The sequence below is a fragment of the Geotrypetes seraphini genome, chromosome 11, assembly GCF_902459505.1.
Source record: "Geotrypetes seraphini chromosome 11, aGeoSer1.1, whole genome shotgun sequence".
NCBI classification, from domain to species: domain Eukaryota; kingdom Metazoa; phylum Chordata; class Amphibia; order Gymnophiona; family Dermophiidae; genus Geotrypetes; species Geotrypetes seraphini.
The window spans coordinates 17,998,635-18,023,687 of NC_047094.1; the positions used below are offsets into that span (position 1 = coordinate 17,998,635).

Here is a 25,053-nt window from a genome sequence, read left to right on the forward strand (position 1 = left end):
ACATCCACTTCTATCTGTACCCCTCAATCCCCTTTTCTTTTAGGAACCTATCTAGACCCTCCTTGAACCCCTGTAGCGTGCTCTGGCCTATCACAGCCTCCGGGAGCGCGTTCCATGTGTCCACCACCCTCTGAGTGAAAAATAACTTCCTAGCATTTGTTCTAAACCTGTCCTTTTTCAATTTCTCCGAGTGCCCCCTTGTACTTGTGGCTCCCCACCAAGGATTATACCAACAGTCTGAACATCAAAATATGTTCTAACGATAGGCAGCTTACATAATATGTGAAAACCTTTCTGTTTTAAAGCATCCAGCAGACACTGTACCACCCATCTTGTCCTCTTGGCTATGTTGTTTTGTACAAAAGTATTAGTGTCATATCTACATTACAGTATTTTAATGTTTTTTTAAAAAAAATTTTAATTATTTATCATATTATTCACAAGTAATTCAACTTGTTAACGTAATACAGAGTCATAATCCATCATATAAACAATGATCATAATATTAATCAAAACAAATCAAATCTTAATGGAGATAACTATTTCTTAGACCCCAATTAGGAGGAACAATCTAAATTACAGAATCAAAGTAACAATGATAAAAATAAGAAAAAGGCTTAATACATCAACCCCTTGGAATTTGATTTTTAGAGCTAGGCTCTCCACCTCTGATTAACCCCTTAAGGTCCAAAAAGGACCTTAGATGATCAGGTGCATAAAAAACATATTTTAAACCCATATACTTGACTATGCACTTACAAGGATAAGCTAAAAATAGCTTACGCCTTTCTTGTGTTAATTTTGTGACATCATGGTGTAGCCATATTCGTTGGCCACAGAAAGGCGTACCCATTTTCCCAAAGAATAGTCTCATATCTGAATTAAGATCTTGTTCGAATATGAAATTTACAATTAACGTAGCTCTGTCTTTTATATCCGTAAAGGAATTTTCCAAAACTGCTGTTACATTTTGCGAGTCAATATCACCTGGCACATTTTCAGAAACTCGTAAATTTTCAGAAACTGGTAAATCTTCTGAGCCACTATTTTTTTTTTTTTAATGTTGGAAGATAATAGGCCTTATTTATAGGTGGTAATTGTTCTGGTAGAAAAGACAAATTCCTCCACCAGAAATTTTTTAAAGACATCAGTCGGCGACAGAGTAAGGATTGTAGGACAATTCAGTACTCTCATATTGAGTCAATGATTATAATTTTCAATCATTTCTATCTTGCGTGAAATAGTGGTGTGGTCTCTAATTATAGTAGTAATGGAATTTTTCAAAGGAACAGTCTCAGAATCTACCTTCTCTAAACATTCCTGTTTCACCTTTTCAATAGTTGTCGTAAAGGAGTCTGCTTTAGTTACCAGTGTCTGAACATCTGAAGCAGTTTTCTCTACCTTCTCCTCTATTCTCCTTATGGCCTCCAGGAGGATATCCAGGGTGTTCGCAGGGGTTTATCCTGAGGTTTCAGCTCCCTCAGAGTTCTTCCTCCCCTGCTCTCCAGCTGAGAGTGTAGCTCCACCCTCTACCTGCTCCAGAGTCACTCCCTCCTCCCCTCCGGAGAACGAGTCGCTACTCTGCCCACCCGCTGGACAGAGTGGTACAGAGATCGTAGGCGGTGACAAAAATGTTTCCAATTCCAATGGCTCGAGTGCTTGCTCACTCAAAACCAATGCGGAAGTCTGCCGCCATTGGGATGTCTGAGGGTCAGCGGCAATCCGCGATTCGAAGAAACGCTGGTGTGTCTGCTGTTTTGGTGAAGATGTAAGGGCCACGAGTTGAGGCACGCTCACGGCCCCTTCCCTCTTAGTATGGGGCATGTTAGTAGCGTCTCAAAGGAAAGCAAAAAGCAATAAATTAAGAAGCAAAAGGAGCATCTGGATCGTCACAGCTAGACGTCCGCCATCTTGGGATCATTCCATCACCGTATTTGAATGTTCTGATGTGTATTTATTAGATGTTTCATATGTATTATGCTAACAATGTATTATATCTCTCTCATTTGAATTTCATTACTCTTATAAGTATATTTTTGAAACTGTTTCACGGTAGTCCTATTAATAAGTTTCAGTTTACTGATTTTGACTTTGCCTCATTCGTTGTATTTATATTTGGTCTATTTGCTACTGTTATACTGTTAACAAAATTATAAGTTTATGTTGAATTGTGGTTGCTCTGTATCAACGTAGGCAAATCTCTTCATAAAGGCAATTAATAAATAAATGAAGGCTCTCGATAAAGTATTCAAAGGCAAGGAAATAACACTCCGAACAAAGATCAGCCTTCTCCATGCACCAACAGTACAAGAGGTACTAGAAAAGGTTCAAAGAAGAGCGACCAGAATTATAAAAGGGATGGAACTCCTCTCGTATGAGGAAAGACTAAAGAAGTTAGGGCTTTTCAGCTTGGAAAAGAGACAGCTGAGGGGAGATATGATTGAAGTCTACAGAATCCTGAGTGGAGTAGAACGGGTACATATGGATTGATTTTTCGCTCCGTCAAGACTAGGGGACATTCGATGAAGTTAAAAGGAATTAAAAACTTTTATTTTTGCCAGGTACTAGTGACCTGGATTGGCCACCATGAAGATAGGCTACTGGGCTTGATGAACCATTGGTCTGATCCAGTTTGGTTATTCTTATGTTTTTATGTGAGCCAAGTATAGGGCAATCAAGCCATTATAACATCAATGATGAAGTTGGCTCTGAGGCACTGTTGGAATGAGGCATTGTGACATCACAATCTCAGCTGTGGAATGATGCTCTCAATGGCATTCTGGAATCTTGCAATTCTTTGAGATGCTGGAATTTTGCTACTCTTTGGGTTTTGGCCAGGTACTAGTGACCTGGATTAGCCACCGTGAGAATGGACTACTGGGCTTGATGGACCATTGGTCTGACCCAATAAGGCTATTCTTAAAATGAAATTGCTAACTGTACCCCAGTATTGGCAATATGACTAATGCATGTAAGGAAATTGTCTGTTAGCTCTATGGCAAGATGCTGAAAACACCCCTAATAGTGCTAAGGCTCTGCTGTTGCCATTCAATAATTTTGGGACTTATCACTGGTAACTGCATTTTAATAAATAAGTCCTTAAAAAGTCTCAATAACTTTGAGGGTGCCCAGTTTCATCCCAGATGCCAATGAAAAATGTTCCTACTAAGCTGTGTTGGAGTTATCCAACCATATTGATGCCATATCATGCTGTTAGTTGCTAGGGGGCAGGCAAGTTCTTTGGAGTTCCGCAGAGCCTGTCCCTCGCGATTGAAAGCGTGATACTGTAACAGCGCCCTCCACTGGTAGCATACCTACACAGCTTATAGGAAACATTGCCAAGGGCTGGCTATATTCTTTAGGAAAATGTACTTCTTCTATGACCCTCATGGAAATATTACTTTCCTATAGGACTGTCAGAGCACTGGTGATTCAGTTACTCTTTGGGTCTAAGTAAAGACTGGCGCTCTCCTTTAAATCAATCTTTGGTCCTTCAGCCATAATTAATGCTCACTGTATAATTAGATTGATTTTTTATGTACTCTGTAAGAGGCCTAGAATTTATGGACTAAATGTAGTGGGACGGATGCTGAGAATGCAAAGTGTCAGAAGAATGGGATATTGAATGAAGGTAGTAGGGATGTTGGGGGAGGGATGTATTTATGCTTGCATGGTCTTAAGGTTGATTCAACAAGGGGAGGTGGCAAGATAGGGTAAAATGGTTACTTAGCTGTAACTGTTTTGTACCAAACTGCTCAAATGCAAACAAGAGGAAGTGATTCACATTTATGCCAATAGCAAAATAAATGTGATGGATCAGTTTGCTGCATGGATATGGATATGTATAGAACCCATGAAGCGTTCAGAAATATATTTTATTGAAGTTCTGCCACTGGTCTGAAGGTGGCTCAGCTCCCAGGAGAATCTTGTCTAAATAAACCTGTGAAGGTGGAAGCACCTTATTCTTTGCATCTGAAATGTGGTATATCAAGCTGCTGAATGCACTAACTAAACAAAGTAGAACACTGACGACACCCAGGGCCGCCATCAGAAATTTCTGGGCCCCTTACTGAGCAATCCTATTGGGCCCCCCACGCACCCCTTCCCCCCCCCCCCGACCCCCCCTTCTTCCATGGGCCGAATACACACATACTTTTCTCTGTCGCCGCACTCTTTGACCAAAAGATTTGTAAGCCTGCAACCACGTCAAGGTAGACTCTTTCAGCAGGGCCCTAACCTAACCTAAACTAAACTAATCTATACCTATCTATTCTAAACTAACATATGTCTAATACTGAACTAATAACAAACTAACAAACATCTGCATAATAAATAACTAATAAATAATAGTGCTAGTAGCTATAATTCACTTTTGAATGTAAAATCTCAGTTAAGGATTGCTTTTGACCTTTGTAGGCCAGAAGTAGATCACAATTGCACAATATTTTTTGTAACAAGTATTAAATGTGTTTTTATAAATACTATAAGCTTAATAAATATATCAGAAAAAACTACACATCTGAGCGCATATCTGAACATACACATCTGTATGATCCCATCCTCCTCAGCTTGCCTATAGCTGCATCATGCATGTTAAAAATGTACGATATGTTGATATGTGCACCTTCCTTCCTTCCCATCCATTCTCCTCAGCCTGTCCTTACACATCCACAGCTGCATGTTAATGATGATGTATATGTTATGATGATAAATAAGTGCATATGAGCACATCATTAACATGCAGCTATGGATGAATATAAAAAAAAGAAACAATATTCTGTACAATTGTCAATTTATAAATCAGCGTCTTCTCCCCACTCTCTCTTCCCCATTTCCCTTCAGCGTCCTCAGCCCACTCTTTCCTTCAGCGCACACACATAAAAACAAGCAAGTAATTTATATAATTTTCATTCTATTCATTCATAGAAATTAAAGTCTAAATAATGCCAGTCACATAACAAAACATGATTTTACAAAAATAATTCCCTGTACAGTCAAGCCTGCAAGGATTACTAGATGTCTTTCAGCAGCTCCCTTCCCTCCCTCCCCCTTACCTTTGTGGCCAAGTCAAAATGATCTACCAACAATAAAATTTTAAAAACACAAAGCACGCTGTACGCAGAGAAAATGTTAATTATCATTTATATTCCACGGGTTTTCAAAGAGGTCAAGGCAGATGACTTTATGCAATGTCACCTCAGTAACAACTATACAAAAATAAACAAATATTCCCCCTCCCTTTTTACTAAAACGCGATAGCGGTTTTTAGGGCAGGGAGCTGCGCTGAATGCCCCACGCTGCTCTCAACGCTCATAGGCTCCCTACGCTAAAAAACACTATTGCAGTTTAGTAAAAGGGGGCCATAGTGCAAAATATAGACAGCATATATAAATTCTCAAAGCAGACACATTTTGATCACTAAATTGAAAATAAAATCATTTTTCCTACCTTTGGTAATTTCATCAGTCTCTGGTTGCACTTTATTCTTCTGACTGTGCATCCAATATTTCTTCCCTTCTTTCAGCCTCCTGTATGCTTCCTCTCCTCAAGACCTCATTCTCTTCCCAAACTTTTTCTTTGTTTCACCTGCCCCTTCTTTCTTTTTCTCTCTCTCCATATCCCCTTTCTTTCTGTATGTCTGTTTTTCTCTTTCTCTCACCCTGCCCCCTTCTTTCTTTCTCTCCCCACACCCTCTTTCGTTCTGTATGTCTGTCTTTCTCTCTCTCTCCGTGCCCCATTTTTCTTTGTTTCACCCTGCCCCCTTTCTTTCTTTCTGGCTTCCTGTCCCCCCCCTTTCTTTCTTTCTCCCTGCCCTCCCCTATGCCACCACCATTGGGAAAATGCTGCCACCGCCACTGGGGAATAGGCTGCCACTGCCGCCATCGGGAACAGGCCGGCGCTGAGTTCGCCCTGCTTCTCTTCCCCGCGGGGCAAACCAACTCTCGCCACCCGACGTCAATTCTAACGTCAGAGAGGACTTTCTAGGCCAGCCAGGCAGCGATTGGCTGGCCCAGAACGTCTTCTCCGACGTCAGAATTGACGCAAGTGGCGAGAGTTGGTCGGCCCCACAGGGAAAAGCAGGGAGAACTTGGCGCCGGCTTGTTCCCGATGGCGGCGGTGGCACTCAAGTGGCTAAAGAGCCGCAGTTTGCCGGCCTAGGGAGAACACTGGAGGGTGGCCAGCTGTGCACCCCCTTGGGACGTAAACTTGGGGCGGGGCGGACCGCCCTCCCCCCCACCCTCCCCCACCTTGGTATGCCACTATCTGTACCTCACTCCCTCCCTATGACCAAAAATTCTCCTTTCTTCTATTCCCCGTATACACAACCATCTCTTTCCCTCCCTTCCTCTCTCTCAAGTCCATGCCTTCTGTGTCCAAAAACCCATTCTATCCCCCACCTCAGCATTTCTTTCCCTCCCTTCCTCTCTCCCAAGTCCATGCCTTCTGTGTCCAAAAACCCATTCCCTCCCCCACCTCAGCATCTCTTTCCCTCCCTTCCTCTCTCCCAAGTCCATGCCTTCTGTGTCCAAAAACCCATTCCATCCCCCACCTCAGCATCTCTTTCCCTCCCTTCCTCTCTCCCAAGTCCATGCCTTCTGTGTCCAAAAACCCATTCCCTCCCCCACCTCAGCATCTCTATCCCTCCCTTCTTCTCTCCCAAGTTCATGCCTTGTGTCCAAAACGCACTCCCTCTCCCCCTTTTGTGTTCCGCGTTTGCCTCCCAGCCCATCTTTGCAACTTTCTCAGCAAAACGGAGCTCGAGCCGAGAGGCTTGTCTTCTGTTTCCTGCCTGCCCTGCCGCGCAGAAATAGCCGACCGGAAGTATTCTCTGACGTCAGTGCTTTGCTTAAGCCCTCCCTCCGACGTCAGCGCTGACGTCGGGGAACACTTCCGATCGGCTATATGTGAGTGGCAGGGCAGGTAGGAACAGAAGACGAGCCTCGCGGCTCGAGATGTATTGAACTCCGTGGGTTCACCGTCAAGCTCTCTCCTGTGCAGTGGGGCAGAACCGCCCTCTCCCTAGACTATGGCCTAGGACCCTGGGGGAGCCCGGGCCCCCTGTCAGCTCCGGGCCCCTGAATGCAGGACTGGTAGTACTGCCCTGATGGCGGCCCTGACGACACCACCCAGTCTTCTCAGTGCCTTCTTGCTATTCCTGGATTCTCTATAAAGGACAAGAACCCTCACAGTTTTATGTGTGTTTTTTAAGTTGCTAGTGAAAAATGTGTCAATTGTTTGCTACGTTAACTAAGGGCTAGATTCACTAACTCTCCAAACTGTGTGCGATCCCTTTCCGTTTGCATGCAGGCCGACAAATTCACTACAGGCCTGCATGCAAATGGGGACGATCATTATCACGCCCCCCTACCCACGGCCAGGATCACTAGAGAACGATCCCCGTTCATGCGCACACCTTGACAGTAGTGACAGGAGAAGCAGCCTCCTATCACTGCTGTCAGGGCTCAGCCCCGATCTCTCCTGCCTGCCCTGCTCTGTCCCGATCTCTCTTGCCTGCTCGCCAGACTCTCCTGCTCTCTGCCGACGTTCTCTGCAGTGCAAGCCCGTGGTTTTAAAGCGGGTCCGCACTGTGGGGAATGGCGGCAGAGAGCAGGAGAGTCCGGCGAGCAGGCAAGAGAGATCGGGGCATAGTAGGGCAGGCAGGAGAGCCTACACTAGCCCCACCCACCGGCCTTGCCCGACATCCCTCCAACAGCCTCACTTACGAACGGCCCACTGGCCCCACCGCCTCACTCACGACTGGCACGGCCCGTGCCTGTGACCAGCACGGCACGGCACGGCCCTCGCCCCCCCTCCCGGCATGGCCCACTCACCCCTGGCACCATAAAGTTGGGAGCAGGAGGGGTGCTCAGTCCCTCCTGCTCCTTGGGACCAGGCTTCCTTCATCTTCGGGAGCAGGAAGGTTGCTCGGAAACCTCCTGCTCCTAGGCCAATCTTTGGGAGCAGGAGGAAAGTCTGTCCATCCGCCGCCCAATAACAGCCTTAAGCTATGCCCCGGCGCATCATCTGATGCATGGGGAGGGGCCTAAGGCACTGATTGGCTGAGGAACCTCAGGCTCCTCCCAGGCTCTTCCCAGGCTCCTACCAGGGAGGAGTGTTTTGGGCGGGCTTAGGGGTAGGCTTAGGACTTGGATGTTCTGCAGGGATAATCAAGCTTTTCACAAAATGTCCGGGGCACCATTTAGACATTTGGGGCTAGTCCTGTTTTAAAAATGAATAAGGATCAGAGGGCGTGAGCGGACTGCTGGGCATGATGGTCTGACCCAGCAGCGGCATTTCTTATGTTCTTATGTTCTTACTTATTGCTGCAAAAGGGGCTTCTACCAAGTACAGTAAAAAGCTTGGTTTGCGAGCATAATTCGTTCCAAAACCGTGCTTGTAATCCAAAACACTCGTATATCAAAGCGAATTTCCCCATAAAAAATAATGGAAACTCAGACGATTCATTCCACAACCCAAAAACTAATACAAAATACTGTATGTACTCGTATTGCAAGACCTCATTCGTTTAGAACAGTCACTAGACTCCCGCAGCGACAGAGAGAGAAGAACCATCGGCTCAGTTGTGATGATGTGACACGTGTGTATACTGTATGTACTCGTATTGCAAGACTTTGCTCGTTTAGAACAGTCACGACACTCCCGCAGCGTCATAGAGAGAAGAACCATTGTCTCAGTTGTGATGACGTGGCACGTGTGTATACAGTATGTGCTTGTATTGCAAGACATTGCTTGTATATCAAGTTAAAATTTAATCAAAGGTTTTGCTTGTCTTGCAAAACGCTTGCAAACCAAGTTACTTGCAATCCAAGGTTTTACTGTACTGAGTCAAGGGGCAGGAAGACTTACTTATGCCATCGAGAGTTTGGGGATCTTTTATTCTTAATTTCTGAATATTTTGATAAATGTTCTTTCATGTTGAAAATGCACTATGGCCATCTTTTACTAATCCTCGGTAGATGTTTCTACCATGGCCCGAGGCACTAAATGCTCCGACGCTCATAGGAATTCTATGAGCACTGGAGCAGCGTCAGCGCATTTAGCGCTCCGGGCCGCGGTAGGAACCTCTACCACGGATTAGTAAAAGAGGGGGGGTATATGTTGAGTAAATAAGTGTAAAGCTTCTACTTAATGCACTGTATTTTTTAGAGAATAAAATTTAAAGGGTACAATGGTATGAAGACTTTTACGGTATGACATATTTTTTGACAACCTCTTTATTGTGAAATTTTCGACAGAACTGAAGACGTGAGTCAAGATGTTAAAGCGAACCTGGCAGAAATCCGTGCAGAACTTACACCTTGAATGGTGGGACCTTAGCTAGAACTTCAACAGAACAAGACTTGGGAGTGATCATCAGCGCAGACATGAAAACTGCTGATCATGTGGAGAAGGCTTCATCTAAGGCAAGACAGTTGTTAGGTTGCATCCGCAGGAGTTTTGTCAGCCGGAAGCCTGAAGTCATAATGCCATTATACAGAACCACGGTGAGACCTCATTTGGAATACTGTGTGCAATTCTGGAGGCCACACTACCGAAAAGATGTGCTGAGAGTAGAGTCGGTGCAACGGATGGCCACCAGGATGGTCTCGGGGCTCAAGGATCTATCGTACGAGGAAAGGCTGAAAAATTTGCGGCTGAACTCACTCGAGGAACGTAGGGAGAGAGGAGACATGATCGAGACGTTTAAGTATATTACCGGCCGTATCGAGATGGAAGAAGAGATTCTCTGTCTCAAAGGACCCTCAGCCACAAGAGGGCATCCGCTCAAACTCAGGGGCGGGAAATTTCATGGCGACACCAGGAAATATTTCTTCACCGAGAGAGTGGTTGATCCTTGGAACGAGCTCCCGGTGCAGGTGATCGAGGCAAACAGCGTGCAAGAATTTAAGAGCAAATGGGATGCCCATGTGGGATCCCTTAGAGGGTTAAGCCAAGGGAACCTGTCACCAGGAGTGGGATCCCTAGGATAGTAGACTTGGGGGTGGGTCAGACCTGATGGGCTATGACCCTTATCTGCCGTCATCTTCTATGTTTCTATGTTAGGGAGAAAAGATGGGGGTGGGGGGTGGGGGTGGAAGCACATCTCCAGTAATCAGCTATATCAGCTATTCTAAATCAGTAGTAATATTGTAGAGAGATCACTCTGAATCCTTTGTGCAATATTCCGACTTTTGGGGGTTTCTCTTAAGGGAGCGCTTCATTCCAAACGTTACTATCAGAAATCGTCGCCTCCTTTCCCCGTTGTGTTGAATTCTACGTGGTTGCTGTTTCATTCTAGAGTGCACGAACAGAAATGTTAAAGACGGTGACTGAGACAAAGTTGAAATCCTCTGAGAAATCTTTTTTTTTTTTGGGTTCAGTGAAAAGCTATTGACCAATTCGATATTAAATAAACACCGACCTGAAAGAAACCTCTGCGATTTGGTTATATTACTGACTCCAGCTAGAACATCTGTGGGCAAAGGACAAATTGAGGCCTGCATTGATATTTCATCTATAGAAGACTCTGTAGCATTACCACAGTTGGTGTTCCTTTGACTTTGCTGCCGGAATGTCAAATCAGGCAGATGTAACCATAGACATAAACACAGAGGCTGCAACACGTCAATGACAGCCTTCTGCCCATACCTGTTCTGCTCTCAGTCATGCAGTATCCCCTCAGGGCCTAAGCAGCTCAGCCTAGTGTTTGCACAATGAATTCTTGTAGGCAAGGCTAGTAATACTTCAGAAGCCATTGCACCTGGCACAAGGCAGGCCATTTCAATTTAGCTTTTCCATGTACTGTATTTACCGTATATATTCGAATATAGGATGAGTTTTGTGGGCTTCAAAAAATGGCCCAAAAAATGGGGGTCTCGTCCTATATTCGGGACATCACCCAGTGACTACCCGATCCCCCTCCTGGACTTGCTGCAGGCCTCTGTCGGCCTGCCGTATGACCTGGTAGGCTGGGAAAGGAGGGATCCCTCCCGTCTCCCATCTCGGTCGATTCTAACAATTTTTATACCTCCCCCCCGTACCTTTTTCGCATCCCTGGCGGTCCAGTGGTGTATGGGCAGGACAGAGCTATTCACACTCCTGCCCCGCGCTGAGCCTCTCTTTCAGATCTCGCGGCAAGCGGCGCAACCGGCACAGAGGAGCGAGCTTTTCGAGCTCCCGTCTGGCCCTGCGCCGCTCCCTGAATGGCTGCCGCCAGTTCTCATGGCAAGGATGGGAGGGAAGGGGGCTGGGTGCAGAACCTGGCAGGGGAGGGTGTGAGGGAGGCGACACTGGGTGCAGATCCTCCTATTTGGGGGGAAAAAATGAAATCTCGACTTATATTTGAGTATATACAGTAATTGCCTTCTTCAATATTTTCTCTCTTTCTGAAGCTCCAGTTTTGTTGTCTTGCCATTATTTAATTTGGGTTTGTTAACTACCATTATGAAGACGTACGGTGTTTGATAAACGTACCGAGCTTGTTAATTTTAATACCATTCTAAACTCATTCTTGGTACTTCATATATCTTGCACTTTAAAAATATTCTATAAGCTTCTAATTTCATCCTTCTTTGCACCCCAAGCTTTTCCAGCCAGGGATGCACTATCAGATAGCACCCAGGCCCGACCCAAGGGTATCTGACAACCTATTTGACCCCCATCCCCACCCCACAGTGCCTCATGGTTTCTCCCAACTTACATCCTGCTTCATGATGCTCTGTCTTACTCTCCACCCCCTTGTTGTGTCCAGCATCTCAAAATATGTGATAAATTCCGTGAGATTCTTCAGCGGGCTGTCTCCCCCTCCCCTCCCCCAACCTCTTCTGGCTTATTTTCCCCACTTTTGCCCATCAGTAACTGAGGTGGTCCTGGTGCTTTCACTAGAAGCAGCTTATTAAAATCCACTGACCTTGAGCAGACAGCTGGCCAGACAGTAACTTCAGGGGATAATTAAAGGGCTCCAGATGGACCCTTTCCCTTCCTTCAGCAAATTAACACAGTGTGCTGCCTCATAGACCAAAGATAGTTAAAGTGATCTAATACTAAACATCTTAATCAGTTCACGCTGGTGGCTTGGGTACAGAAACGGTAGGATTTGTGCTGAAACATCTAAGAGTATAATAGAATAAGACCTGTGCCCTACTTTGGGGGAACAGACAACGCAGCATTGTGCTTCTGTGATCCCAACAGATAAGCTATATTATTTGTATGGTATCATTAAACATGTGCTCTGGGAGGGGGGGGGGGGGGCTTTGGTAAACAAGAAGATTTTTTTTTTTTTTTGCCCAACATAGATTTTAAAGACTGCAAAGCAAAGCTAATTACTTCTAGCAAGCTAAGAGAATACAAGAGGCACGTTTCGATAAGCAGACGGATACTCCTGTAAACAAGTCCAACAAGTCGTTTGACCCTTAAAAAAACAGTCAAAATCGCTCTCATTTACACAGAGAAATCTTTGGCTTTGCTCTGATTTTGATGCTTTGCATTTAAAACATCTTTTAAGATCGTGTTTTTGATTTTGAAAACAGTTTTTGGATTTAGCTGCTTGCCGTTTCCCAATCCACGCTGAGGGCAATTTGCAGTCAGGTACAGAAAGTCGCATGGACTTAAAACCTTAAACTGTTCCTAAAGCAATGGCGGGTGAAGTGCTCTGTCTAAGATCGATTTTTCACTCCGTCAAAAATTACGAAGACTCGGGGGACACTCGATGGAAGTTACAGGGAAATAATTTTAAAACCAATAAGAGGACATTTTTTTTTCACACAGAGAATAGTTAAGCTGTGGAACGTGTTGCCAGAGGTTGTGGTAAGAGCAGATAGCGTAGCTGGTTTTAAGAAAGGGTTGGACAAGTTCCTGGAGGAAAAGTCCATAGTCTCTTATTGAGAAAGACATGAGGGAAGCCACTGTTTGCCCTGGATCGATAGCATGGAATGTTGCTACTCTTTGGGGTTCCGGAATCTTTTGTTACTCTTTGGGATTCCAGAATCTTGCTATTCTTTAGGATTCTGAATGGAATGTTGCTACTCTTTGGGTTTTGGTCAGGTACTAGGGACCTAGATTGGCCACTGTTTGAACGGGCTATTGGGCTTGATGGACCATTGGTCTGACCCAGTAGGGCTATTCTTATGTTCTTATGTAAGAGATGCATCAGTAAGAGAAGAGGGATTTGAATCCTGGTTTCACTGGGTCTTGTCCCAGTGCTCTGATCACTAGGCTACCTACTGGATAGAATGTTTTTATACAAAATAATTTTTGAAATCTAATGTTTAGCACAGTGTACCGTATTTTCACACATATAACGCATGCGTTATACATGATTTTTACAAACCGTGCATAACCTTACGCGTTATACGCGTGAGCGCGTTTTACAACTTTTTTTTTACATAGTTCCCCCCAACGTCCAATTCACCCCCCCGCAGGACCGCTCGCACCCCCACCCCGAAGGACCGCTCGCACGCACACGCACTCGTACCCGCACCTCCACCCCGAAGGACCGCTCGCACGCACTCCCACCCGCACTCGCACCCCCACCCCGAAGGACCGCTCGCACCCCCACAGCCTCCCGACCCCCCCTATCATGTAGAAGCTCCTACCATTGTCCTGCTGCTTCCTCTTGGCGGTCCCGGCCCTTCTGTGAGCCCTGCGTCTGCGCTGCATCCTCTTCCGGCGGTCCCGCCCTTTCTCTGACGTCTCTGCGGAGGGGTGAATCGGACGTCGGAGGGGGGCATCAGGCTTTCAGGGTGGGGACAGGACTTCAAGGGGGAGAGGAGAGTCGGGGCGGGCGAAAGGAGAGTCGGGGTGGCCAGAAGAGAGTCGGGGCGGGCGAAAGGAGAGTCGGGCGGCGACGGGAGAGTCAGGGCGGCATGCGCGGTATATGGGTGTGCGCGGTATATAAAAATTTATTTACATAAATTACAGTTTCCCGCGCGCTGTACCCGTGTGCGCGTTTTACACAGGTGCGCGGTATATGAGTGAAAATACGATAATTCAAATTTCTAAATATTATTCATAGTTGTGTTTATCCCTGACAAACGCCATTATTCTAGTTACCATGTAGCTCCAGAAAAAGAAGGATGGATTGAGACATCCGGGTTTTACTTCCATTGTTTCCAATCCGTCCTCCTTTCTCTGGAGCCATACGGTAACCCTATATTATATTACCAGCTACGCTATCCACTCGTACCACATCCTCTGGCAACGCATTGCAGAGCTTAACTATTCTCTGAGTGAAAAAAATTTCCTCCTATTGGTTTTAAGAGTATTTCCCTGTAACTTCATCGAGTGTCCCCTAGTCTTTGTCAATTTTTGACGGAAACACTTTTTAAAACAGAGAATAGTGACGTTTTTGGAATACAGTGGATTACAGGACCAGAGGCAACATAGGTTCACTAGAGGCAGGTCTTGTCAGACAAATCTGATCAATTTTTTTGACTGGGTGACCAGGGAATTGGATAGAGAGTGCTAGATGTGGTGTATTTAGATTTTAGCAAAGCCTTTGACAGTGTTCCATTCAGACGTATACTAAATAAACTAAGTGCCCTCGATATGGACCCCCAAAGTGACGTACTGGGTCAGAAACCGGTTGAGTGAAAGGTGACAGTGTAGTGTTCAATGGAGATCACTCTGAGGAAAGGGGTGTTCCTCACGGTTTAGTTCTTGGGCCTGTTTTTAAAAAAAAATATTTCTGTAAGCGATGCAGCTGAAGGGCTGACTGGTAAGATTTGCCTCTTTGCGGATGATACCAAAATCTGCAATAGAGTAGATGCCCCTGATGGTGTGGAAGGACCTAGTGAAGTGTGAAGCTTAAAGAATGGTCTGAAATTTGGCAGCCAAGCTTTGATACTAAGAAATGCAAGGTCAAACGTTTGGGCTGCAAAAATACCCGAGGGAACGGTACAGTTTGAGGGGTGAAGAACGTTTGTGCACGAAAGAGGAGCTGGACTTGAGAGTGATAGTATGTGATGATCTTAAGGCGGCCAAACGGGTTGAAAAGACAACAGCGAAAGCTAGAAGGATGCACGGGTGCACAGGGAGAGGAATGGCCAGTAGGAAAAAAGGAGGTACCGATGTCTCTGCATAAGACTCCGGTGAGACCTCATTTGAATATTTTTCCACTGGCATCCTCGGGAAGTGTTGAGCTGCAAAATTCCAACGACTGTTTGCCTAGAGCAGTGGTTCTTAACCTTGTTGGAGGTACTGAACCCCACCAGTTTCATATGCGTGTTCACCGAACCCTTCTTTATTGGAAAAATAAAATATGATTTTTACAAATTCAAAACATAGGTATACAGTGAGGGAAAAAATAATATCAATTTTTGAAAACAAAAAAGTTCTCCTATATTTCGAATAATAATAACATAATAATGAAATTTACTGCAAATCAGTGTGACTTCTGCTGTTGCCTCTCAGAGACCAGTTCAGAAATGTGTGGCTTTACCTTGGCAAGTGCCACTCTCATGTCATTTTCGCAACAAAGTCTATTCCTTTTCTTCATTTTTATGTCCAGCATCCTCGAAAAGGATTGCGTGCTATATGAGTCGGAGGTGTGTTTTGACCTCCACTGAACCCGCGAGACTGACTCACCGAACCCCCTGGGGTTCGGTCGAACCCAGGTTAAGAACCACTGGCCTAGAGGGAGCTTAGCATTCACCAGTTCACCCTCCCAGTTTACCACACTGCATAGCTTCTCTGTGCTGTGGCTGGGAGCAGGAGACTCTACAGTTCCTAGTCACGGGGCTTTTTTGGACGTTACCGTGCAGACTGTCTACACTGAGTGCTCTGAAACAAGTTAATTATTGTATCATAAGCCAAATACATTTACCCAACAGCACAGAGAGCGAGTTCCTTGGCAAACTGTCAATTGCTCCAAACAAATAGGTCATCATTAGAGCATTTTATTGGGGGCTCCAAGGAGAGCCTGCCTGATCACCAGCATACTAGTGAGCTGGCTCCGCTGTAATGTTTTAGGTAAATAAGTTTGTTTTACGATGCTGTAATTAAGTCGTTTCAGAATTCTGCCTTCCTATGAATACATTAATTTCCTAACTGCTGGGGCTTTCACAGCTTTGATCTCTGCACCTGCTTTCCCACATGCGATTTTTTTCTCCTGGATAGGCAATGCTGCCGATCGAGGACGGAGCGCTAGCGCACGCGAGGGCCATCGTCTTTCCGTGCTTACCTTCCACGCCCCTTTGCTCTGCGCAAATGACTGAAGTGAGCACATACTCTGAAGGCTGGGATATTTATATCTGTCTTCAAGGACTCAGGCAGTGGGGAAACCGAGGAATGCACTTTTTAGGAGTGCACTTTGGGCCTTTACCTACACTACCTCCAAATCCCCTGCTTTTCTAAATCTATCTACCAATACATACTGAACAAAACAAGGAAGCGTGTTATCTGTGATTATTAGGGACTCACAATGACAATGATAATACTGCAAAAATAATGATCATCTATACCTGAGTGTCCCTGAAATGTGACTGTTAGAAAATAATAGAGGGATCCAAACAGGACAAAAATACTACTATTAATTACTTCTATAGCGCTACCAGATGCACGTAGCGCTGTATAGAGTCACAAAGAATAAGAAAATAGTCCCTGCTCTAAAGAGCTTACAATCTAAACAGCCAAGACAAACAGGATGTCATGGATACAGTTAAGGGGAACTGTTATTCTGCTGACTCGGTTGGAGGGCAGAGGGGAGTACAGGACAATCAAGCCATTGTGATATCACTGAGGAGGTTGGCTCTTATTGGTGGAATGAGGCATTATGACATCACAATCTCAGCTCTGCTTCCCAAAGACTGAAACTCTTCACACTACCAGTATGAATTATTTCTATAGCGCTACCAGACGCACGCAGCGCTGTACAGAGTTACAAAGAAGACAGACAAACAGGATGTCGTGGATACAGTTAAGGGGAACTGTTATTCTGCTGACTCGGTTGGAGGGCAGAGGGGAGTACAGGACAATCAAGCCATTGTGACATCACTGAGGAGGTTGGCTCTTATTGGTGGACATCACAATCTCAGCTCTGCTTCCCAAAGACTGAAACTCTTCACACTACTACTATGAATTATTTCTATAGCGCTACCAGACGCACGCAGCACTGTACAGAGTCACAAAGAAGACAGTCCCTGCTCCAAAGAGCTTACAGTCTAAACAGCCAAGACAGACAAGCAGGATGTTATGGATCCAGTTAAGGGGAACGGTTAATCTGCTGGCTGGGTTGGAGGGCAGTGGGATTGAAAGCTATATCAAAAAGGCTTTCAGTCTGCTTTTAAACAAGTGTTTTCTCTGCCAACAAGTCTAAAGGGTCTTTTTGCTAAAGTGCATTAACATGCTAATTTACCCATTAAGGGGTCCTTTTACTAAGGCGCGCTCACCAATTCAGTGCACGCTATTTGATTTAGTGCACGCTAAAGATTAGCGCATGCTAAATGCTAAGGTGCCCAGAGAATATAATGGGCTCCCTAGTATTACTGTTCTGGGATTCAAGCGCAAGTTGGATGCACACCTTCTTGCAAATTGTATTGAGGGCTATGGTATATCTGGGTCTCCAATCAGGAGTACCTAAATGGGCCGCCGCGTGTGCGGATCACCGAACTGGATGGACCTCGGTCTGATCCGGTGAGGGCTTTTCTTATGTTCTTATGTATTTAGGGTGCGCTAAATCGTTTAGTGCGCCTTACTAAAAGGACCCCTAAATGCATTGCATGGGTGTGGACTGCGCCTTGCAATCGGTGCACAGTAGCCTGCTGTGTTATAAAATTACCCTCCAGTTGCTGTCATGTAGAATACAGACGCATGGAGATTACTAATATTATTGTATGTATTACGTATGCTGAGGTCGTCTTCCATATTCTGAAATTGCATTCTGTAAATATCTAGGCATTACAGAAATGACAGTTTGCCCCCGTTTTTAAGGACTGTTTGCGACACCACGCATAAAACCGGTTTTTCGGTTGCGGCGCCAACCTTACGGAATGTCCTTCCACATCGTCTTAGACAAGAAGACTGTGTATCCAGATTCAAATCATATCTTAAAACATTTCTGTTCAAAGATGCATTTAATATATAAGAGGACCTCTTTGTCGATAGTAATTAGGAAAATCTTCTTCTCCCCTTTTCCTTTCGTTCCTTCCCCCCTCTAGTTTTTTTAATGACAGCAATGTAAACTTATTCCCTCCACCCATTTTGTATCATGTTACTATTTTTTTTTTTGTTTGATTTTAACTCCCTTTTATCATATATGTTTTTACTAGTCTTATAGCTCATTACATTAACGGGTGCTAGAATATGTGTGTGTGTGTGTGTGTGTCTGTCTTTATTTTTTTTCTCTCTCCTTAGCCGCTTTCTGTATTTCTGTCTTTCTTTCTTTCTTTCTTTCTTTTTTCCCTTGGCTGTCCACCACCACCCCTTGCCTGCTCCCCCTGTCCATTCTCCCTTCCTTTTACCTCCCCTGTGTCCTCCACCACCCCTTCACTGCTCACCTTATCCAGCAGCAGCCCTTCTCCCTTTGTTTTACCTTCCCCCTGTCCATCATCACCTCCTTCCTGCTCCCCCTGTCCAGCAGTTGGCCTGCCTTCATTTTTCTGCCCCCCCCTGTCCATCAGCACCTCTTCCCCTATACATCAACCCCTTTTTCTTGCTCCCCCTGCCCAGCAGTACACCTCCGTTCCTTTTTCTGCCCCTCCATTTCCCTGTGCTGCAGCATTTCCCTCCCACCCCACTTCCCTTTGACTAAGAAGGTAAGGGGGAAAAGAAAGAGACACCCTGGACCATGGAAGCAAAGGGGGGGGGGGGGAGAGAGAGACATCCTGGACCAAGGAAGGAGGGAGGGAAAAACAGACATATGCTAGACCAAGGAGGGAGAGATACATATACCTTGGACCAAGGAGGGGGACAGAGAGATTCCTTGAAGTAAGAAGGGAGGAAGAGAGAAATCCTAGACCAAGGGGAGAGAGAGAGAGACCCTGGATCATGAAGGGAGAGAAGGAAAGAAAAGAGATGCTGGACTATGGAGGGGGGGGGGCTCAGGGGTGGTGGTTGCATGAGGAAAGGAAGAGATAGAAGAGAAAGTGAACTTGGGAAGGTTCAGGAAAACAGCAAAGAGATGCTGGGTATGGAGGGAGCATAGAAATAGGAACACAGAGAGGCAATACTGGACATCAAGGGAGGAATAGTGGAACAGAGGGGAATGCTGGACAGAGTAAGATAGAGACACAGAGAAGAGATACTGAACATGTGGTAGGCTGGGGAAAGAGATACAGAGGGAAAACATTGAATGGATAGGGATGCAGAGGATAGATTTATAATTCATTGCTGTTGCTGGCTTCAGGTCTTCCTCTCTGGCGGGTCCTGCTACTTCATGAAAACTCGCCAGAGAGGAAGGCCTGAAGCCGGCAACAGCAGCGAATTTTAAACGCTGCTGCTGCCCGAAGAAGCCAGGCCTTATCCACAAAGCTGGGGGGGGAGGGTTTTAAAAGGTACAGCGGCGGCGGTGGTGGTGGGGGGTTTGAAAAGCCATGCCGTCTGGGCTCGGCCGCCGCGGCCTGCAGCTGCTGACAGCCGCCGCGGCCAGCAGCTGCCGCGGCCTGCAACCGCCAACAGCCACCGCGGCCGACATCTGCCGCGGGAGGAGGGAGAGAGAGAGAGCTTTGCGCGCATGCGCACTTCTACCGGTGCCCTACAGCGCACGGAAAACAGAACACGCAGATGGAGTGCGCATGCGTGGCTAGCGTTTTATTATATTAGATTATACTTTGTAAACCGCTTAGACTTTATGATATAGTATATCAAATGAATAATAAACTTGAAACTATTGACCCCTGAAGAAGCCGAATTAGCCCATTAAAACGGGTCCCATTGGGTGATGGACGATGCAAGTTAAGTACATTTTTTGGAAGCATTTATTAATGATTGCTTTTTTGTGTTAAGGAAGCTTCGTACCATCAAAAAATATTTTGATTCAACGTCCTTTAGATCAGGGGTGTCAAAGTCCCTCCTCAAGGGCCGCAATCCAGTCGGGTTTTCAGGATTTCCCCAATGAATATGCATGAGATCTATTTGCATGCACTGCGTTCATGGTCTGCTAATAGATCTCATGCATATTCATTGGGAAAATCCTGAAAACCCGACTGGATTGCGGCCCTCAAAGAGGGACTTTGACACCCCTGCTTTAGATTATTGGTGCAATGTATGATATTAACGCATCCTGGATGATTGTAATATAATATACTTGGGATCTTATAAGAGAATCTTTAAAAGATTGAGTATTATTCCGAATTCAGCTGTCGGTTTGATTTTTGGCCTGAAGAAAAATGACCATGTCAGCCCTTACTATACACAATTACATTGGCTGCCGGTGGAGGCAAGAGTTTTGCTCAAATTCGCCTGTATTTGTTTCAGAACCTTAACTGGCTTGGCTCCAGTTTAGCTTTCCTCTCACTTTGAGCTGGCTCAAACCATCAAGTCTATTCGCAGTTTTTCCTTATTTGCCTATCCTACGTTGAAATCTTGCTGTTATAAGATATTTTTGGCTAGAACACTTTCATTTCAAGCAGGCAAAATGAACGCCTGGTTAAGTGAAACAGTTTCAAAAGCTCTGTCCTATTTCTCTTTTAGAAAATTAGTGAAGACTTATCTCTTTGATAAATTAGTCACTTGATAATCCTCTATTGCTGGATTTCACTGGTTGCCAGTTGCCTCTTTTGCGAACCGCCTAGAACTGTTGTGGTGTAGCAGTATATAAAAATAAAGTTATTATTATTATTCTGAAGAATGAGTTACATTTGAAATGTCACAATACTCACATATGATTTGTTAAATTTTGGCAGTTTTTTTAAAGGCTCAATGAAAGACACTATTAACCAGATATCGCTAGCATTTTAATCTACAAGGTGCTGTGTTATGATTTCTGAGATCCTTTTTTCTTCCATCTGTGGGGTGTGTAAATTGTCACAGTAACCTTTAAAGGTCTTTTATGGTTCATGCATTGCTGTAATTGGGACCTTTTACATCCTTTTTTTTTTTTTTAACAATGGGCTTAAAATAAAACACACTCTACACAGAGGAGACTGGACAAACCACTCACACTATGCAAACGCTAGGCAATCATAACAGAACCAGCCACCATTAATATATTCAATCAGAAGGTGGAGAAAAAGCCTCAGGTAAAAACGCCAGCGGGGAACGTAAAACAAGGAGGCTCACCTTCAATCAGAGGCTGAAAAAACTCCACCAAGGGCATATATGTATAGAATCTTAACTATCTTCACTGTTCTATAAACAGCATATCATGTGTAAATATTATGTACTTCGCTGCAATACTAAACCTAGTATTACTGCATATGTGAATATACGTAGGACGATTGATTTGTACTGGACAGACTTGCGCGGTCTGTGCCCCATAAGTGGTGGTTTGGTGTAGGATGGGCTGGGGAGGGCATCAAGGGGATCTCCACGAACTTGGAACATGAGGATGTTACTGGCCAGACTTTATGGTAGATATCCTGCAAATGCAAACAGGATGGTTGGATAGGCTGGAGTGGGCTTGGAACCTAGGTCAATACCAGGTGGACTTTACAGCCTGTGACCCAGAAATATCAAAGAAGAGACAAGTTAATTTAATCATGTATTTTTAGTGGGTATAACTAATGGGCAGACTGGATGGACCGTTCAGGTCTTTATCTGTCGTCATTTACTATGTGACCTGGCAGAACCCCAAAGAGTAGCAACATTCCAGAGCTGAGATTGTGATGTCATAATGCCTCATTCCACCAATGCCTAAGAGCCGACCTCGTCAGTGATGTCACAATGGCTTGATTAGATGGCAACTTCAGCAGTTGGAACCTAAGACGATACCAGGTGGACTTTACAGCCTATGACCCAGAAATATCAAAGAAGAGACAAGTTAATTTAATCATGTATTTTTAGTGGGTATAACTAATGGGCAGACTGGATGGACCGTTCAGGTCTTTATCTGTCGTCATTTACTATGTGACCTGGCAGAACCCCAAAGAGTAGCAACATTCCAGAGCTGAGATTGTGATGTCATAATGCCTCATTCCACCAATGCCTAAGAGCCGACCTCGTCAGTGATGTCACAATGGCTTGATTAGATGGCAACTTCAGCAGTTGGAACCTAAGACGATACCAGGTGGACTTTACAGCCTATGACCCAGAAATAGCAAAGAAAAGACAAGTTAATTTAATCATGTGTTTTTTAATGGGTATAACTAATGGGCACACTGGATGGACCGTTCAGGTCTTTATCTACCGTCATTTACTATGTTACAAAGCATATAAGTAGAATGATCAATGTGCCGGTAACTTAAGTAAGATGATAGATTATGCATAATTAGGCCGGTATTAATAACTTTGTATTGTAAGACCACTACAGAAGCCACTGTAACTCTGTATAGAGCCCATGTATTGTAACACCTCTACAGAAGCTCATGTATTGTAACACCTTTACAGAAGCTCGTGGAAAATGCTCTGAATTGACTCCCCAGTGAATAGAAGCTATCAATAAACAATAAACATTCTCAAAATCACATGCTACAAAAGTAATGCATTCATAACCAGAACAATACCAAATCTTTGTCAGGATCCAGCACAAATAAGAAATGCTTATCAAAGCGGTGGTCAGTTCTTATTATCCATGGAACAGTTTTTGAAAGCATAGGGACATGTTTCAAAGGTACCGTAACTAAAGCATGCCAGACAAAAGCACGCTGACAATCGTGCGCAGGACTTACGCGTGCGGCCTTTTTTTAAAAAAAATTCTTTATTAATTGTTATTACTAACAAAAAGTGCAACACAATGTTCACATCAGTAATAATACATAAACACTTAAATACAATCAGTATTAGTACAACAATATATGCCCTCCCCCCAATTACCTTAAAGATCCCCCCCCCGATGTGTCTAAATTACACCAATAAAAGAAGGCTAAACAAACTATAACAATTTTACAAAAGATGTTAATGGACCCCAAACTAAGTTAAATATCGTGCGGCCTTAAAATAGTTCCTCTTAGTGCTCTGAAGGATGCTTGGGGGGTCCCCGGGGGGTCCCCCCCCCCAGTAAAACTTACAAGTGTTCACGCTTCCATTGGAGGTATGTGTGGGGGAGGGAACGAGGGGTGTTGGGGGGAACCCCCCATTACAGTGGAAACTGCCGTTTTCCTTTGTTTTTGGGGTTTTCAGCAGTTTTCAGTGTAGTCCCCCCACACCCCCCCCCAATGGCAGCGCGAACACTTGTAAGTTCACCTCATAGAAACATAGAGTATGATGGAAGGAAAGGGCCGACGGCCCAACAAGTCTGCCCACTCAAGAACCCTCCTTCCTCGAGAATCCATCTTTTAAGCATTCCTCTGGAGCGACCCCCCACCAGACGGTCCCATCGTCCCTTGAAGTCGAGCATGGTACTGGCCTCAACTACCTGATGTGGAGGACCATTCCATCGATCAATTACCCTTTCGGTGAAGAAGTATTTCCTGGTGTCCCCATGAAATCTTCCCCCCATGAGTTTTAGCGGGTGCCCTCTTGTCGCCGTGGGACCCGTAGGATAAAAGATTTCTTCCTCCACCTCAATGCGGCCCATGACGTATTTGAATGTTTCTATCATGTCCCCCCTTTCTCTGCGCTAACAGGAACTGCTTTAAGGTGGAGCGCATAACTTCAGGTTATTGGGGCCAGCAGCGTGCCTGATTTTAAGGCCAAATGGGATAGACACGTGTGATCTATTCACAGAGAGAGGTAGGGGAGAGTCATTGGGGTGGGCAGACTAGATGGGCCATGGCCCTTATCTGCCGTCTATTTCTATGTTTCTATAAGTCCTGCATGGGATTGTCGGCGTGCAATTGTCAGCGTGTTATTGCCCGGTGCGGTTTTGACGGGTCACCGTTTCAAATGGTAAGCAGTAAGATCCAAAACGCGCAGAACCAACATGCAAAACAGTTCCAGTACTGCAGTACTCACCCAGTCCAATAGCGCTGTGCCTTAGTGCTGTTTCACAATTCGCTCCCGACGGAGCTCCCCTTTCATGGGGGGGGGGATAACCCATAATGCCTCCCATAAATGTTCTCCGGCCGAAAAAAAATGCCAATACACATAAATGACACTGGGCTATCAAGCAGCTCCTCCAGGTGTCATCTTAAAACACCCGTAATGCAGACCGCATAAAAACGGTTGACAATCGTATGCAAATGTTAGGATGGAGATTCTGTTAAAAGGCAGCCTCTTCGAGGACAGCCATCTGGAGCCTATTCCACAAAAGAAAGTAGATATCTCTTTTACTAAGGCGTGCTGACTGATTTAGCGTGCGCTAAAGATGAGCACGCCTTAAATGCTAAGGCACCCATTCTATGGGCGCCTTAGCATTTAGTGTGCGCTATTTCAGTTATCACGCCTTAATAAAAGGACTCCAAAATACTAGAGTGACAGGTGTAATATGTCTGTCCAATAAGTGGCCAGCGGGTTTTTTTTTTTTGTCTGACGCCAACTGTATTCAAAAATATTGTTCTGCTCCTGGTTGTATGTTCCCTTTGCAGTTGCTAATAAAGATAATTAAAAAAAAAAAAAAAAAGAAATTCAATGCCAGGTCACTTCTAGGCATCGAGTATCCAGTTATAGGCTGGTCACTAAAGCTTGTGCAGTTGATGCAAAATTCAGCCCTTAACTGCGTAAACTGAACTGCGTACAGATAGGACTGAATCTCAGCACTTAACTGCATAAGTGCCAGCTCTGCCCCCGAACGCCGACAGGTTAGCCGGTTTCAGCTAAGGTGCGAACCACAAATATTTAGTATTGCTAATTAAGTGCCACTGAATATTCATGGTTAACCACGGACAAGCGATTCTCCTTACCATGCCCCCTTTTCAAATTTGGATATTAGGGGCTAGATTCACTAAGGACACCAATTGTGTCCTGACCACTTTATGACACTGACCCGATTCCCTAACCTTATTCCTGATCCGATCCTTGCATGCAAATGAGGGGGAACGGTATGCAAAGTAGGAAGGACGCGATTCACAAAACAATTTC

The 25,053-nt window shown here is 44.9% G+C and overlaps 1 protein-coding gene across 3 annotated transcripts in view; it reads right to left on the reverse strand.

Moving 5' to 3' along the window:
* Positions 1 to 25,053, reverse strand: part of ELFN1 (extracellular leucine rich repeat and fibronectin type III domain containing 1) — a 181,959-nt gene that overhangs the window by 81,595 nt on the left and 75,311 nt on the right. The gene's annotated exons all lie outside the window — the stretch shown is intronic.